Genomic DNA, 18,550 nt, shown 5'->3' with positions numbered 1-18,550 from the left:
GTTTATGCCATTATTTTTTTCGTTATTTATAGGAATAACGATTTGAAATCATACAGGGTGATGGGTGAAATTTTTTAAGATACTTCACTGAAATCAGAAATTTAAACTGAGCTTACTACAAATGGGGTCGATTATTAATGTTCCAAGCGAATCAGCCCCATTTGTCGATTTGTAGTAAACTGAATTTTAATTTCTGATTTCGGTGGAGTATCTTAAAAATGTGACCCATCACCCTGTATGATTGCAAATGGATATTACTATCAATAACGAAAATTAATAGTGTATTGAAATATTTGAATACATAATACTTTTAAATTATCAATTCATCCAGTTTTTACATTCCATTGCACATAAGTTATAATATTAAAACCTTTTTTTTCACTTTTATAACTAACATAAGATGAGGACCAAGATTCCAACCAGCGTTTTCCATAGAATCATTAAAACATGTGCACCAGGTTAGGGTACTTGAGATTTGCAACCAAAATGTTAAGAAATCTTAACACACGCTGTTAAAATTTAAAGACAATTAACCACGGCTAACATGAGATAATTACAATTAAAAATGTCATGTTTAACACACGTAGCATAGGAAAAGCGTGTGAAAATGACTCTTTTTAATTTTTTACAGTGAAGGAGAGTTACCATTTTGACAAAAAACTAATATTTGGAAGAATATTATATTTAGAATCATTAAAAATAAAAAATATAATTATTCACCGTTTAGTTTCCCTAAATTATTAAATTCAATATTAAATTTTGAGTATTATTTTTAATAGAGGGGTGTATGTGAGTATTCATACTACAATATATGTGCATATTTTAACTGTACTGTATTTGATTGTAGTAGTGTACACTACTCTAAAAAGTAAAATACTTAGTTGTATGCAGTGTAATTTTATAGCTTTGTATATTCGCTCCGTGCGTGAGGTTCGTTTCCATGGTAACGATACACTACTCTAATTATAGAAATGTATGGATGCATATATAATTGTGTGAATTGCATTTAAGACTTACATTTAAAATTTAATATTCTTGTTTCACAAATTTAAATAAATAATTATGATAATTTACATTTGAAAGATAATATTTGTTCAATTTGATTTCTTATTTTCACAATTTTTAATGCATTAAGTTTAATTAATTCGTTTTTTTCAATAATTTTAATTTGACATTTCTATTACATTAACATGTAAAGAATTGCAAATTAGTCATAACAGCCCCCTTTAACTCCAAAATTTTTCACTTCAAGCGCTGGCATCGATTTTATTGTCCCTACCATGACTACGCACACAACGAATACGTATGGTATATGGGTTATTAGTTAATAATTTTTGCTGCAATGTTGGGAAGGAAATACTGAGGATAAAAGAAGAAATATATTTAGACATTTTATTATTTGTCAAGTCTTCTATAGTACTTTTTAAATTTTGTCCTAATATATACTATCGATGCGTCGTTTTAGAATTAACAAGTGAAAACAAACAATTGACTAAGTTCATTGTTTAAATACCACGTATAGACAGTGTCGATTACTCTGTCACATTACAAATATACTTACCTATACATGTCACACAAAAATGACTGATAATCCCAAATTAATACATACTATAAAATTTGCATCTAATGTGAGCCCTCGTGAGTTAACAGTGATGTTACAAAAGAAAAAATTTGTTCAAACAAAAGTTGTTTATTTGTTGTTTGATAAGGAATATTTTTTACATTTAAACTTTTGTTCTATCTCTAACGGTTTACAAGATGGGTCCTACGGACCCAAGACCAAATTGACCTATGTTGCTCATTTATAAACTCGATCTAACTTTTTACGTCCTGAGTGCGCTGTAAAAATTTCAGCTTGATATCTTCTTTCGTTTTTGAATTCTTTTGTTCACAGACGGACGGACGGACAACCGAAAAGGGACATAGAAGATGATTCTATGAACACCTATACCAAAATTTTTTTCCTAGTATCAATATTTTTGAGCGTTACAAACTTGGGACTAAGCTTAATATACCTTGCATATAACATATATTCATGGTATAAAAAGAATTAAAACATAAAAATAATATTTTATTGACATACTATCGACAACAAAATAAAAAATTATTCTAAAAATAATATTATTCTGTCTGCGCTATTAAAATATTTTTTTTACGTTTCATAATTTCTTTATGTCTATCTTCTAATAGACTATAAAAATAGCAGCCGTTTTATGACAGAATTCTAGTTTTTAATACCAAAATCTATTATTATATATAACCTAATGGAAATTAAGTGAAATTATTTGATCATAGATTTATTCAGGCTAATTCTACTTTTAAAAGATAATGTAAAATGTTGAACTCAGAAACATAAATATGTGATTATAATATGAAGAATAAAACTGAATAGTTTACGATCCCATATGGTATGTAGATGATAACTTGTCATAAAATCGGTAGATATATGTATATGTATATGTATATACATACGTTGGGTACGTTGGTAGGTATGTAGTTTTTATTATAAACGTGCCTTTATTCAAATAAAATACTAAATACAATATCGTAAACGTAATACGTGTAGATAAAAGAAGTGTTATGTAAGTATTATGCAGTTTTTAAAACATTCAAAGGCACATACGAATGGAAAAATTTATGTATATGTAATTCAAACAGTATGATTTTAATATCACAAATCTGCAGAAGAGGCAGAACAGTAATAATGCATATTCTTTTATCACATCAGATTCTCTTACAAAACTCATTAAAAAAAGTCAAAAATCAGAAATTCGTTTCATTGAAGGAATGATACTACCTCATAAGAACAATAGGAGATTCTACTTTATTTAAAAAGTACTTCCAGATGTTGATTTTGATAATAAAAAGCCACCAAAAATTTATTTCGGAAAAATACACACGCTTTCTTGCCAAAAACTTAAAATAAATTTTAAACCTTTTTTAAATTGTCAATCAAAAAACGCGGGCATCCAATTTGGTGATGTAATATCGGTATCATTAAGCGAAATAACACGGATAATTTTGACAAATATATTCATAGACAACTAATTATAATAAATATAAATATTTATTATCTATGGATATATTATACCCAGCTATCTACACTGAACTAACTGATGGTCTATGGTTCATATCGATATGACATCACATCAAGGCTTGCCCGCGTTTTAGGTCACGTGATATACAGTTTAAAAATTACGATTTTTAATTTTAATATTATAAAAGAAACGGGGATGTTTTTTCTATCACTTCAGATGAAGAATTCTCACTTCACCAATAGCATAGTGAAGTTGGGTTTTTGAAAAATCTTTAGAAATACGTAAAATATGAACGTTTAAAACTCCTAATTAAACAAAGAGAAATATATCAACTAGTGACATCATTGCACGATATCGCCATAGAGATTTCAAAAAAATTTTGTTTTTTCAAAAAAAGACACTTCTATTTTGTATCAATTTTAATTTAACTTTTTAATTTTGTTATCGTATCAAGCCTACTTTATAATTTTATGGGTAATAATCAGGAAACTACCCTAGTTTAGTGGATAAAAATCTATAAAATACTGTTAAAAAATCCTGTGCAGTTTTTTAGTTGCAGACCTGCTTAGGTAAACCGACTGAGTAGATCGGTTCAGCGGTGATATACGTATAAAAAAAGGCTTATAATTTACCATGAACTGTTTTGAGGCTTCATTTGAAAAACGTTTATAAAAATATTGAAAATAAGAGACAATGAATGTATTTCATTCTCCCCATCTTTAATTCTGAATAAGAAAACTGAAAAGTTCAACAAATCTGGCTCTGGCTCTTCACTTGTTTGTGGCTTTTAAATATTTGACCTAAATAAAAGCATCTGACTCTTTTCTCTGTAAATCTTATATTTTTCGATTTTATTTATTCTAAAACACCAAATATAAAAAAACAATAGGGAATATTCATGAAATTTAAATTTTTCTTTTAATTTTAATGGCTGCACATTTCAACTAAACCATTATATTAAATATATATATTAATTAAATATATTAAAAAGATATTAATTACTAAAAATTAATTAATAAAAGTACAAACTCAGTGAGGGCATTTAAAAATTTCTAAAACGGAAATTCAAATTTTTATGCGGACGTGACATCATAGTACGGGTTTGTCAAATTTGTTGACATACTGTATGATATTAATTAGTTCCATTTTATATGGTATTTCATTAAATTATGCTATTCTACGGCTTTTTATATGAAAACTTAATAATAACGAGTGTAAATTCTGTGTTGTAAATTCATTTTTTTAAAGTGTAAATTATACATTGAACTGACACCAATTGACAGATCACGTACTTATACGTCATCAACAGAGAGCACCAAAAAACTACATGAATATTCCCTATTCATTGACAGCTGAGCGTCTTAAATAATAAACACCATTTTTTCGAAGAATTAGTAAGAAAAATTTATTCAAGATGTTTTGAAATTAAAGATCTTCTGTATAAAATAAGTGCTACAATACTTGAATATGAATACAAGCAAACCAGTTTTATTATATGGTTATGCATTTCAAAAAAATAAAAATGACGTACTTACAAAAAAAAAAAAAGAAAAAACAAACAGTAAAAAATCTCAACATTTTTGCAATGGATAAAAAACATTCATGAGTAAAATTGTAAGTAATGGGTTTCGTAAAAAACATTTACCTATACCCACCTAGGTAGTGCACATACATATAACACAGTTATGTAAAAGGTGTCTCAAAATTAACGCACTAAGTAATTCTGATACAAAACACAGTTTTTATACCATTTATATATTAAATATACATGGTATATTAAATTTAGTCCCATGTTTGTAATACTTAAAAATATTGATGCTATGAATAAAATTTTTATATATAGGTGTTCATAGAATCACCTAATTAGTCCATTTCCGGTTGTCTGTCCGTCTGTCTGTCAACACGATAACTCAAAAACGAAAAGAAATATCAAGATGAAATTTTTTTAGCGTATTCAGGACGTAAAAAGTGAGGTCGAGTTCATATATGAGCAATATAGGTCAATTGCATCTTGGTTCCGTAGGTCAATTGGGCATTGGGTCCTTGTAAACCGATAGAGATAAAACAGAAGTTTAAATGTAAAAAATGTTCCTTTTGAAAAAATAAACAAGTTTTGTTTAAAACATTTTTTTGTAAACATCACTGTAGCTGCGTGGGTCCCTAATTAGGTGCAAAATTTATAGTATGTATTAATATGGGAACATCAGTTATGTGTGTGTGTGGCAATTTAAAAGTGGTTATCTTTTTTTATTTACGTGACGTCAAAAAACAAAAGATTGCGTCATCAACACTATCTATACATGGTATTTCATCAATTAACTAAGTCAATTGCTTGTTTTCACTTGTTTAATTAAAAGTTGTAATTTTTGCATGAAAGTTGGCAGAATAGGGCTATTTAAAGAATAGCATATCAGGTAAAATTCCGAGATCTTGATTGCACATTGCACATTGAAGTTTTTGACGGAATTTTCCTTGAATGCTCCCATATTTATTGTCAGAAATCTCACATGATTTGGGCTATTTTTCTGGGTCTAAACTCTCTGAATTAATTTTTTTAGCATTTGGTGAGGCTAAATTACTATTTCAACCATAGTTTATACGAAAATCGCGAGCTACTTAAACTTTATAATTTTTAAAATCTTGCTAAAAATTGAAAACAGGAGAAACATTCGAATATTGCTTTAATTTTGGGACACCCTGTATATTATGTATCAGACCTTTTTTCATATCAATTTACTTACAGTTTTTCGTACAAATTGAATGGAAATGAATATTTGTCAAAAAAATGTTAAGTGAATTATTATTAACATGACGTCTATATACAAACTATCTCTGGCAATCTGGCATATTGTACTTTTGTATAATATAGGGTGATTAAATAAGGATCAAATAATTAAAATATAATTTAATTAGAACTGAAAATAAAACAGAATGAGATATCAAGAAAGAGTTATAATTTTGACCGATATTTATTTATATATGTATATATGTTTGTTCATCTATTCCCTCACACCTTCTGATCGTAATTTGAAAAAATGGGATGTACTTTATTATTTATCACAAAATTATAAAAAAAAAAATAATTTCAATAAAAATGAAGTTAAAAAAATATAGAATCACGCTCTAAAAAGTATTACAAAGATAATATTCTATTCTGAAATTTTGCTAATAAATATTGTCATTACCGTCGAGGGGGCCGTTCTGTGGAACACTTTTTAATCTTAGAGTTCCTCCGATTGTAATGACAATTTTATTTGCTATAACAATTTCAGAGTATTTTCTTGTTTCATATTCTTTAGGCGTGATTTTATAGTTCGGAGGGCTAGTAAGAAAAATTTATTCAAGAATTAAAGATTTCCTAGTCGTAACATTTTTATTTTAAAACGATTTCATCTAGCTAAACGCCTCTTTGTACAAACGAAATTTTGGTCACGAATCCATTTAACCACACAAGAGCTTCGATTTATTTATGAAATAATGGTTCTAAAATAAATGTTTCGAAATTTTTGTAAAATGCACAACAACAGAAATTTATTTTTAAATATTAATTTTGAAACATGTATGTAGATTCCAAAATATATCATACTTATATACCCAAAGTCGCCCTATTAGCTCAGTTGGTTAAGGCGTAACCCATTCGGTCCGCGGTATGCTTAGGGTACCGGTGTCGATTCCCGCCGTCGCAACAAAATTAATTAATAGTTGTGAAAGGGGGTAAAACACATATTTGGTATCACAATGGGCTCTATAGCCTAAGTGTGTCCTTCGTCCACAGCCAATATAACCTAACCTAACCTATTCTACATACCCAAAACTTAATTTTTTCGATTTTCACCTCTCACGAGAAATCAATCTAAGAAGTTTATCTGAACGAAATTTACTCTATTATTGAAATATCTCTAATCCAATCAATAAATTCTTATGGCCCATTTTTTCCGTTTGATGAATCGCTTAATTTTTAAAGATGTTCAAATTATGCGAAATATCCCTTACATTTCTACGGTATATTACAAATATTTTAAAAGCTTTTAATGCATAGCTGCTAGAGCATTATTACTTCATATATAATTTTCCATATATAGGTAAATACAGGTACGGATCTAAGAATAAATTTTAGGGGCGAGAGTTACAGTTGAAGGCTTGAAAAACGTATAATTGTGATGTTCTTTTGGTTAAGAGTAAAAATGATTAAATGATTAATTGTAAAAAATTCCATGCTCCATTGTACAAATTATACTTTCGATATAAATTATATTCATCGATAAATTCTTAAAACTAACAAGTGAAAACAAACAATTGACTCACTTATTTATTGAAATACCATGTATAGTTTGTTTTTTATGTCATGTAAGTAAAGAATGAGAGCCACTCGTATTCACAAAGTAATCTGAATGTCTTCCTTCTCACTTTTTCAGTGGAAATAGTATATGTATGCTATAACAAACACATACATAAAATATGTAACGTATAAATTTAACTTATTTCATTTGCGATCAATTTTTTACCTTTGAACTTTTTCCATCTCTAACAGTATACAAACTCCCTTTTTCCGTCCTAAGCACACTATCAAATTTCAACTTGTTATCTCTTTTTGTTTTTAAGTTATCGTGTTTACGAACGAAAAATAATTTATTTCGGTTTTTCTGGATTTCCAGCAGTTTAATGAAAAATAAACCATAAACATTGATAGCCCATTTTAGAATAGATATTTCAACGGTTAAAATGAGCGCAGGCAGAGTATGAAAAACGAAAAAAAAAAACATCAAGACAATTTTTGAAATATGGGCAATTTTATCGAAAAAGTTGAAAGATCTCAATTAAAATTTTATCAATTAATTTTGATCGGGACAAATTTTATTTGGTCCGATCAAAAATTGTTAAATAACTCTTTCTTTCGTCTTTATGAGCTTATTCTGTAGGCTAACGATCTGCAGTCAATTACAGAACGCCCTGTATATATATACATATGGGCGTTTGTAAACCATATCGTTAGCCATTTATATTATACGATGTAAGAATAGCTCTTATGGACGTTCTTATGTATAAACCAAAGACGGATTGTATATGCGTATACATGAACTCAGCCGTTCATCATTCGAAGTTGTACACATACAATACCAATTACACACAGTAACACATAACTATAACACACCATAACACACAGTACGCATTCTCTCTTTGTTCTTTACATAGGTACGTACATAAAAACTCATCTTACTTCATATATTTTAAATGGCCAACGAGATAGCTTACAATTGGTATATGAACAATGGCTATGAAATGGGAGTTTGCATATGCATTTAAGCATTATTAACAATACTAGCTTGATACCCGCCCGCTTCACTGGTTTTAAAAGTATAAACCACCGCTTTAAAGCTTCTACCTCTCTTTATCTCATTGATCCCCCTTCTATAACACTTAAAGGGATTGTTTTACGCAGCTAAAAGATGTGCACAGTTTTCAATTTTTTAAATTGTAAAAAAAATCATAATTCATTGAGTGTATCAGAGCTGAATTATTTGACATTTACTGTTTTTTATGGTTCAAAATGATGGTCATTCTGCTCCATCTGCAATCGTTATTTTGAACGATAAATACAAATTTCTGTAAAAATACAAACTAGTAAATGTCATATTAAATTTATTTATTTTTTTTTTTAAATATCTATATCTTTATAATTTATAGCCTATGTGTTAATCTGATGTATGAGTTATATTGCTGTTCAGTTTCATTAAAAACCATTCGCTAGTTTCGGCGTGAAAGTGTAACAATCAAACAAACAAACAAACAATCAAACAAACAAACAAGCATCCTTACTTTCACATTTATAATATAATAGGTATGTTTGCTTTAAAGATTCCTAGTTTTCTCTCCATTTGATGAATTCTTTATGGATCGAGAGCCGATGATACTACAAGTTTTATACAAATAAAATAAATTTGGAACAACATAAAATTTTCTCTTCTTCTTCTATTTATTTTCTGTGTTTTTTTAAACATAAAACGTAAATATCTCAGCAAAAATTCAACTAAAGAGAAAAGATGATCAGATTATGAATTGTATTGTGGCTAGTGCTCGATAACTTTGCTTGTTTTGGAATATAAATTGATAAATTTTCCAAATTTAGAAACTGTTATTAATAAAAAAAATTAATAAAAAATACTTTTTAAAAGTCAAGTCTTTATTGTGCTAAGAAGGAGAAAATAATTATTTCTATGTATCACTCATGCATGGTCATTTGTAAAAGCTTGAAGCGATCAATTTTAAATATCAAGAATGACTCGGAGTGCCTCAAGCCTTCTAATAGTAATGTATGAAATAATTGTTTTTGAATTTAAAACTAAAAAAGGTATGTTAAATTATGCACCAAAACTAAAAAAGGTATATAAAATATGCTGTAAGCGATGGGAAAATCAGCTCATTCTTAGCATAAAAATGCATTTTCGTCCAATTTACATTTTTATTCGTATTCTCCTCAGCAAACAATTTCATATGCTACTCATATTATAGGAATGAGAAAAAATAATTTGTCCGCCATATTGAATTTAGAATGACGTCACTTCATTGAATTTAGAACGACGTCAATTTCAGCTCAATTAGTTTAGGAGAATTGCTTTAAAATTCAAGTTGCAGTGTTTGACACGAACATACCAACAAACATTGCAAGTTAAATAAAAGCATGTAAAAAAAGTCATATCTCGTTAATTATACATCAGATCAAAAAACTTCTTCTCAAAAGTCTCAAAAAATTTGGCATGACAACCTATATGAAAGCTTGAATTCAGATAACTAAATAGAATAATATTTATTTATTTCTAAATGCATTTTTATTAAAATAAATTAAATACAAATATGAGAAATACCTTAGGGTATCGAAGTTTTTCTATCTTCATAAACAATAGTAGGTTCTAGTAGTTTATCTAAACCATATAAATTCTGTAATGTAGTTTGTGTTATAAAAGTTATCCGATACAACCAAACAGTCAGTATTCTACATAACTATAGTAGGGGACTATTCCGGATGTTTACATAAAACGTTGCTAGTATTTATCCGGTTTAATTAAAATTTATTGTATATACTTCATAAATAAATTTCATCATACCAAAAAGAAAAAACATATGAATTAAAATATGTACAATAATAACACATAAATTAAAAATTTGAAGAAAATTCTCCGATACAAACCTGACAATTTCCAAGGATAATAGTGTTCTAAGCTATGATTCAAGAAAGAGCTATGTTATCAGCCAAATGATTTATTACCTCTTTTCTAGTTGTTATCGGGTATGGATCCGCAAACTCGAATTTGAAACACAGGTAAGAAACCTCGATCAAATTACCTTTCAAACAAACAAAAAATCAATATCGGACATACAGGTACATAGACACTTTTAAATTATTACATCTATCTTTGTTAGTCGAAGTTGTCTTATACTTTTCACAAAAAAGATAATTTGAAAAACTCCCATCGTTTAAGGCTGTTATGTACGAAATTTAAACATATTTTAATTAGCGTGAAACTTATTTTTTTTTTAAGAATCCTCTTAAATATTCATTCGTGGGAAAAAAATTTATAAAGAAAAGCGGTTTTCCAGATAAGAATGGTTAAAGTTACAATTGAATTGGAAGCCCAGCAGTCATAGCCTTTATTCTATTGATTTAAAATTTCGATATATTATAAGTAATCATATTCAACCTGCCCTGAGTACTTTTATTTTTCAAAACAAATAATTTTCTCAATTTTCACACCCTGGTACAATGGATTAAGAAAAATTTCTATAGTCCCAGGGCAGGTAAAAGTAGTAAAACCCTCCCATTAAAATGGTAAAAGAAAAATTGCCAAATTTTTATTTCGTTTGAGAGTCCAAACGTTCAAAACGGTATAGTCAAGGGTATATTCGCAGTGCTTGAATTTCAATTGTAACTTTAGCCATTCTTATCTGGAAAAATCGCTTTTTTTATACAGTTTTTCCACCAATGAATATTTAAAAGGATTCTTAAGAAAATTATAAAGTTTCACGCCAATCAAAAATTTTCACTTAACCGTTTCCGTTTCATTTTTTACGAAGTGATTTCCCAAATAATATGATTTTTAGTAATAATATAATTCCCAAATAATATGGTTTTTAAACCTATCCCTAGGCAAAGGTAGAAAAATTCCCAATTCGATTTTTTTTTTAATTAAAAAACACATTGGGTCTTAATCAATGAAAAATACAACAGTTCGATTAGTATTTAGACCGAAATGTGCAAAGGTGGCACTAACAACACTTGCTATAGTACTTTCGTACAATAATTTTAATTTCGATAATTTATGCTTTTATTTTTCAAAACAAAGAATTTTCTCAATTTTCACACCCTGGTACAATGGATTAAGAAAAATTTCTATAGTCCCAGGGCAGGTAAAAGTACTCTCCCATTAAAATGGTAAAAGAAAAATTGCAAAATTTTTTTTTCGTTTTAAGTGCTAAGTCCAAACGTTCAAAACGGAATAATCAAGGGTATATTCGCAGTGCTTGAATTTCAATTGTAACTTTAGCCATTCTTATCTGGAAAAATCGCTTTTTTTATACAGTTTTTCCACCAATGAATATTTAAAAGGATTCTTAAGAAAATTATAAAGTTTCACGCCAATCAAAAATTTTCACTTAACCGTTTCCGTTTCATTTTTTACGAAGTGATTTCCCAAATAATATGATTTTTAGTAATAATATAATTCCCAAATAATATGGTTATTAAACCTATCCCTGGGCAAAGGTAGAAAAATTCCCAATTCGATTTTTTTTAATTAAAAAACACATTGGGTCTTAATAAAAAACACATTGGGTCTTAATCAATGAAAAATACAACAGATCGATTGGTATTTAGACCGAAATGTGCAAAGGTGGCACTAACAACACTTGCTATAGTACTTTCGTCCATAAATTTTAATTTCGATAATTTATGCTTTCCTAACTGTGTAGATGAAATTTCTAATCTTTTATAAAAAAATATTTGGAAATTAAAGCTAAAATAACAAATTTATATGGCATTTTTTACTTTTTATTTTTGTATTAAAATAAATGGCCATCGGATCATAACATCAAAACATCGACCTTTTCTCAGTTTAAGTATCGAAAAATGAGTTACTAAATTGCATGTGTATATTAGATAACGTAATGAGGATAGCTAATTATTGAAATTTCTACTTTACTGTGCATTTGAAACGTATCGCATACCAAAAGCATTTTAAGAATGTAATATACCAGATTTGATATGATTGGTACTTGTTTGATATAAATATTAAATATTCAATTTTTGTGATGGAATACTTTTACATCTTTACAATACATGTACACATTACACCAATAAATAGAATCAACCCTTGATTTTATATTACACACTTTCTTTTCTCATTGTAAAATACAAATAGAAAAGCTGTGTCATTATTTTTTGCAAAAATTTCAAAATTGCTTGTTAAATTTTACAATTGAAATTAACTAAATTAAAAAAAAAAAACCCGAAAAATTTTTCGGATACGGAACCCCACACTCGCACTTGAAACATATATAAGAACACTCTTCATTAAATTACCTTTTTCCTTAAATACTTTTCTTAATTGAGCCCATTTTGAAGATCATCGCCAATTTTTTAGTTTTTACGAGTACGGAACCCGAAACTCGCACTTGAAACATAGCTAAGAACCCTCTCCATTAAATTCTCATTTAAACGAAACAAATAAAATCAAAATCGGTTTCTCCGTTTAGGCAATACGATGTCACAGACAGGCAGACAGACACAGACACACGGGTTTTTTTAATTCGGGGGTTATAAAGTTAGTATATGGGCCAGTAAAAATATATTTAGTAGGAAAATTCCGAGTACGATGCATGCACAAACCACGAACATTTAAAAAAAAAACTCCTTTAGAACTAATAATACTGAAATAAAAGCATAATCATTGTGTTCCAATGAGGTCCAGATCTCGAAAACAGCAGAAACTTATTCCATTTGGCTCAATTTTTTGTTGTTATTTATTATTATATCTGTATTATAAATATATTGATTTATTTTCAATTTAAAACTGCACAAGCACGTAGAAAATGCATCAATTTTCTACCCAATATTTACAATTCAAAGTCTCAACAACAAACAACACATATTCTAACATATATATGCATTCTATAGCAGCTTTAGAATCTTATTTTATGCGGGTATATTATTGTATATCTTTTATACCCATGATAACTGAGGTAGGTAGGAATGTATTACAGGGTGGTCCATTTTAATCTATACACCTAAATATTTCGTTTTGTAGCAAGCCAACCCATAAATAATTTGAACAAAAGTTGCAGAGTTTGATGACATCATGTACTGACATCAGATTGGAGCTAGCTCTTTGGGTCTCTTAAAGAGCCAATTTAGATCCTAAACGGTATGAGATCGAATAACACTTTAAATTAGAAAGTTGATTCTTATATAAAAACCAACATTTTTCTTCTTAACCATTTTTTCAAAAATCGTCAGCTTTCGGAGGAAATGCGATTTCAAAATATGTCATTAATGCATTTGTTAAACTAAACTGCCAGAACTGTTTTGTTCGTCTTTTAATGAACTGAAAATCTTAAAGTTACATAGACATTTAATATCCAGAATATTTGGTGTACATATCCGTGAGGGAGGGAAGGGGGAAACTCCTCGATCCCGGTCTCAGCAAAAAAGGGCATAAATCACAGACACGAAAAAAAATTATACTATAATAAAAAACAAGTGGTTGGACAAATTTTTTCTCTAGCACATAGTTCTAAGTCTCTAGCACATGGCTCAAAGTTCAAAGTCACACACTTTAACTGGAACTTTATTGTTCTTAGCTTCGAATTAAACAGATGAAGTTAAAAAACCTAAGTAACCTTGTCCCTCATAAAAGAAACATATATTATTGTATCATATGCGATGGTGTTTTTTCAAAGAATTTGGGGCGGGGGCTTGATCGTACTCATCCCCCGGGCCCGGATTTTATCGTGGAGACCATGTCAATTCCGATGCGAAAAGAGATATATTTTACAAAATTACAGTTGGTGCGAAAGAAATCATAAAAAACACAATGAAAATCCTATATATAATATACAGCGTGTCTACTGAAGTTGCCTACATATAGAAAACTTTTTTATTAGAAGGTTTACGAAAAAATGTTATCCTTTATCAAAATCTTTGCTTTCAAAAATATCAATATTCAGCTTTTCATTCACTTTTGACATCAGATATACAAGATGGCCAAAAATTGAAAAATTTCGATAGGAATGTTAATGGTCGCTTAGAAATATAAACATTTAGAGCAGATAATAATGGAAACGGTTCAAGAAATCACTTCCGATATATGTAAGAGTATATTTCAAGAACTTTGTTAAAGAACAGTTATATTTTGAAACGCGAAGCGAAGGTGGTTACGTTGAGGCAAAAACAATCTGAACATAACTGTTGTTACTTACATCAACAATTGTTTTTGTATTTGGAATGTAAGAAAAACGGATGTTCTGTATTAATTATTTGGTTATAAACCGTCAATTTACCAAATAAACATAAGTATAAGTAAAAATTACATAGTTAATTGAAGTACAAAGTATAAGTAAGTACATAAGTACAAAGACTGGTTAATTGAAGTTATCAAAACATTCCCTTGTTAACAATTCAACAATTTCCTCGTTCAATTCATTCCTAAACAGTTATCTTCAGTTCTTTTTTTGCCTCAACCTATCCAACTTCACGTTCCGTACATGCCACTATTATTTTACAAAATTCTTCAAGTACACTCTTACATCTCTCAGGAGTGATTTCTTGAGCCGATTCCCTTATTATCTGTTCTAAATAGTCTATATTTCTAAACGGCCATAAATATTCTTATCGAAATTTTTCAATTTGTGGCCAATTTTAATAAAAAAGTTTTCCATACGAATCCAACTTAAGGACGTTCATGGGTGTACCTGTTTTGCTATGTGCGTTCATAGGGAAACAGTATGTAAATTTTAAAAAATTTTAAAGAATTTTAAATTAGTAGAAAATAGAAATTTTTTTTGAAATTCTATTAAAAGTTTAAATAATAGTTAATTGGAAAAAGTTTTTAAGTATGGTTATCGATATAATTTTTGAAAAATATCGATTTATTTTTTCCATTTAGTCTCATGTTAAACCTTACTTTTAGTCACTTTTTAAACTTAAAATTTAATGAAATTAATTCGATAACAGGATATTTTTCCTGTTTTAAATCATAGAAAATCATTTAAACTATCGCTTTATCATATTGTTTTTAATTTCTCTACTAATATCGTTGACGCATGAACGTCCTTAAGTAGACACGCTGTATGTTATGGTAACGTTGATAACCTTACACTAAATATCATGGGGTCTAGATATCATGGAATATTATTGACAACACTGTGTAAGAAAAAGTAAAGCTTCATATTTTTATTTATGAAAAAAATCACCACTCGAAACATAATAAATCCAAATAACGAATAAAACAAATTGAAAGAGAATATACGTTACGAGGGAGTATGATTATTTGATTTTTAATGAGGTCGTCAATGAAATTGAACACTTTTAGTGTTGTGTTACAGAAAAATTCGAACAAAAAAATAATGCGGCAACGAAGACAAAAAAAAATTGTATTCACATAATATATACTTGTTAAGCCAACAATGATAGATTCTTCTATTATATATATACACTTGGAAAATGTTTTTAATATATCTCACCCCTTATTCTGGAAAAACGTGTTTGGAGCCCCACGCTTTGAACTTACATTACAATAGAGAAGTTGCATTAATTTTTTTTTGCCACACATTCATATATAAATGAAAGAATAATTCATCTAAAGAATATTTTACTAATTGTTTTTTTAAATTATCAATTCCATTTATTTATTAATCATTAATATAAAATAGTTACATAGAATGGCGTTATAATATAATGAAAGCTTGCTGGGAAACAAACTATTTATAATTATTCATGTTTTATTATCATTTCTCCATGCGATGAGAAAAACGATTTTCAATTGTAAAATTACAAGGATTTTTTGTTTAATTTTTCTTAATAAATTTTAGTAATCTTTGGAAAAAAAAAATAAATTAAAAATCATGTAACTTCTCTAATAAAATTATTTAGTACAATAACGCGTGTTTTTTAGTTTTTTAAACCATTGTTTATTTTATTCAAGTAAGATTATAGTAGGCATATCTCTATATATTATAAATGCGAACGTAAGCATGTTTGTTTGTTTGTTTGTTTGATACGCTTTCACGCTTAAACTAGCGAATGGTTTTTAATGAAACTGTACAGCAATATAGCTGATATATCAGAATAACACATGAGATATAATTTATAAAGTTATATTTAAAAAATTAAAAAATTTAATTTAAGGCCATCTTCTCTGATATACCCAATGAATAATTATACATTTAAAAAAATAACATATTTTACCTGTGTAAAACAATGCCCACCATTATTTCGAGTGTTATAGAAAAGGGATAAGCGAGAGCAATCTTTATTAATCTTTACTTTTAAGTACAGCGAAGCGCGTGGGTATCACTCTGGTTGTTTTATAAATTCATTCACTTGCATTGTAAAAGTCACCCAGTAAGACTTGGATGTTCATAGTTCAGATGATAGTGACTTGAACCGATCTTAACCAGTGTGTTCATCAGATTAATAGACCATGAACCCATAATGAAACGAAACTTCTTTGATTCTTTGTGAGCACTGACAATATTAATGATAGGGAAAAATTGGATTTTATTTGTGGCTCGAATTTCTACTTGAATAAAAGCTAAGTTTTTTATTTACGTGTTTTTCGAATTTTTCTTCTGCTATTTTTGTGAAAAGGGACATCGTACTACGTGTGAGCAAAAGGCAGGAACTCTGTTTTTCAATACTTTTGGCAATTACAAACACTCTACCATAATTTTAGTAGAAGTTGACAGATCTTTTGACATATAGATCAAAATAATGACATTACACGATTTTCATAAATTCGACACGCCAGTCACGATTAAAACCTTCTTTTTTTTTCTTTATTACCAAACTCACTTATACTAATAGGGTATTCTACTACTTTTGAAAAAGTACTTCAAAATCTTGATTGAAAATACACACGCTTTCTTGCCAAAAACTTAAATTAAATTTTAAACCTTTTTTAAATATCGGTATCATTACACGAAATAACATAAATAAGTTTGACAGATATATTCACAGACATCTGATTATAATAAATATAAATACTTATTATCTATGGATATATTATACCCAGCTGTCTACACTGAACTAACTGATGGTCTATGGTTCATACCCATATGACATCACAGCAAGGCTTGCCCGCGTTTTAGATCACGTGATATACAGTTTAAGAATTACGATTTTTAAGTTTAATATTTTAAAAGAAAAATGTCTTTTTTTATGACTCGAAATCAGAATATTTAAGTATATTTTTACATAAATTTTAACTTTTTTCAAATTTCATAATATATTTTTAACTAACGATAATACCCTATTCTCAAAATGTCATCCAAAAAATTTTTATTGTTTAAGAAAATCGTGATTTAAATAATCACGAGACAAAACAAGTAACTATATGCATAGCATCAATAATGCACCGTCATTATACTCGTATCTTTCATTCACTATTTTTATTTATATTTGCTTTGCATCCTTTCTATGTGATATAGCGTCTTATACCCTTAATATATTTTTCACTTGAATATCTTTATATTATCGCTCAAATTTTCTATAAAAATTGCTTTTTATCTTTACCTTACATACAGCTGCTACATTATGAGTATGAAGTAGAAATAAATGAAAATCTGTTTCCTTTATTTTGAATTTTTTTTTTTCTTATTATTTATTTGTTAATATTTAGTTTTATTTTAATAATAAATAAAAGTACTACAAGATAAGTAGATACGTGTTTACAAACTCATAATTTTTAGACTTATTCATAGCTTTATTTTTTAAATGTGAAAGAAGGTTGTTTGTATGTTTGTTTATGACGCTTTCACGCAAAAACTACTGAATGAATTTGATTGAAACTCTACAATAATTCATCAGACTAACTCATGAGCTATAATTTATAAATATATTTTTTTTAAATGAATTAATTAAATTTAATCTAACATTTCACTGCACCATCTATAAGCATCAATTTGAACGAAAATTAAATATTTCTGTAAAAATAGGGAAACGTAAAAATGTAAAAATCGTAAAAATACAATTAATGGCCATCTGTTTGGATAAACTCAATGCATTATGACTATTTTACATTTAATAAAAACTTGAAAATTGTACATATATTTAACCTATGTAAAACAATCCGTATCCCTATTTCGAGTGTTATGGAAAGGGGATAAGTGAGAACAACGAAAGTGAAGGCTATAACACTGTAGTCTTTACCAGTCTTTACTTTTAAGTCCAGCGAAGCGGCCAGGTATAAAGCTAGTAATGGATAATTACATATATTTTCACTGTTTTTTCCACGTCTGTATAT

At 28.3% G+C, this 18,550-nt stretch overlaps 1 protein-coding gene across 1 annotated transcript in view; it reads left to right on the top strand.

Annotated features, from left to right (window-relative positions):
• Window positions 1-18,550, top strand: part of LOC123292976 — a 290,099-nt gene that overhangs the window by 236,088 nt on the left and 35,461 nt on the right. The window lies entirely within an intron of this gene.

This window comes from Chrysoperla carnea, chromosome 2 (genome assembly GCF_905475395.1).
Source record: "Chrysoperla carnea chromosome 2, inChrCarn1.1, whole genome shotgun sequence".
Lineage (NCBI taxonomy): Eukaryota > Metazoa > Arthropoda > Insecta > Neuroptera > Chrysopidae > Chrysoperla > Chrysoperla carnea.
This window is presented reverse-complemented; position numbering and strand designations above follow the sequence as displayed.